Raw genomic sequence first — 1,619 nt, forward strand, 5'->3', positions numbered from 1 at the left:
AGGGAGCTCTTCTTAATATTTTGACACCAAAATCATGTCGATACACCTTACCGACTGCGAGTAAAGCCACCCACGCTTTAACTTGACAGACTGTAGAAGAAGAATTCCCAAAAATTGGATTTTCCAGCAAGATAACGATCCGAAACATAAGTCGAAGCTGGATAAGGAATTTTTGGGAGGGCGAAAAGTGAAGCTTCTGGATCATTCAGCTCAATCTCCAGACCTAAATCCGATTGAAAATTTGTAGGACATACTCGGAAGACATGCTGAAACGAAAAAACATTCGAACAAGGATGACTTATGGCGAACTCCTCAGGAAGAATGGGGAAAAATACCGAAAGGCTACGTTAAACGCTTAGTTGATTCACTGCCTCGACGATGTGCTGCTGTAATTGCTGCTAAGGGTATGGCCAAAAAGTATTAGTCAATAAGCAACGGAATAATAATATTCTTGTTGATTTTATGAACGTTAACTATTTTTTGAAACCTATGGGATAAGTGTGGCCCATTATTTTTGAACACTGTCGTTACAAACAATGTGAATGGAATTGTCAACAAACTTAATTAAAAATATGTAAATGTTGTAGCTTTGTAGTTCAATGAAATACTGAAATTTTGTATATATTCAATTTTTCTCAACTGCTTTAATTCACCAGATATAGTCAAAAATGTGTTTGGCCCAAAACTTTTGCGCACCACTGTATGTTTGTGATTTTCCCTCGTTTAGTTTAAGTGCATTTTTTATTTTTAGGCTTGTTTTTCAGAGATAGGTGTTGTTTTTTGGAAAATTAATCTTTGCGTTTTTAAAAATCCCAAAAAGCCCAAAATTCTCGCGCTGTTCAGTTTTTCAATTTTTCAATTTCGTGTTTCGAGAAAAATTAGGGAGGTCGAAAATCGGGATTCGAGCCAAATCAAAGCTAAAAGGTGCTGGCTACTAGGAACTTCACCCAAAAGTTGCTTTTTGAGAAAAATAAAAAAGTCCACAAATCGACATCGTTGTAAATAAAAGCCTAAAGAAGACCAAAATTATGGCATAAAGGAATTTATTCTGAACAATTGGTTGCTTTTTAAAAAATTATCGTTTTTGTATTCAGGTAAATGACTGATTAAATAAAAATTTTGAAACAAAAACTTTAGGATAGGAATCCTTGAAATTTGTTTAGCCGTTCACAAGAAAATGGTTGATTTAACCGTGACTTTAAATTTTGGTTGTTACAAACTTTCGCAATATAATGTCGCTTGTTACCAAAACAATGAAAGATCTTCTTGTTCATAAAGGATAATAAAAATTGATCATACAATAAAAAAATAAACTTTCAAAAAATGGTAACCTACTTGGAATAATTTGACCTAAGATAAAAAAACTAAACCGTAGAACAACATTTATAAGCAAAAATTCTAATTAATGAATATTTTGATTATGATAGATTAGTATAAGTCTAGCTATTTTGGATTCCCACACTTTTCTCGTTTGCTGTTTATTTTTCACTTTTCAAAACGACTACAATTAAAAAGTCTTTCCTGGTTTTGAACGTGGAAATCTAATTTGCGGGAATATTTACCATGATTTTCGTAATGAGCGCGTCAATATACATAATTTTAAGTAAAGTAAAAGAAAT

The sequence above is a fragment of the Belonocnema kinseyi genome, chromosome 1, assembly GCF_010883055.1.
Source record: "Belonocnema kinseyi isolate 2016_QV_RU_SX_M_011 chromosome 1, B_treatae_v1, whole genome shotgun sequence".
NCBI lineage: Eukaryota > Metazoa > Arthropoda > Insecta > Hymenoptera > Cynipidae > Belonocnema > Belonocnema kinseyi.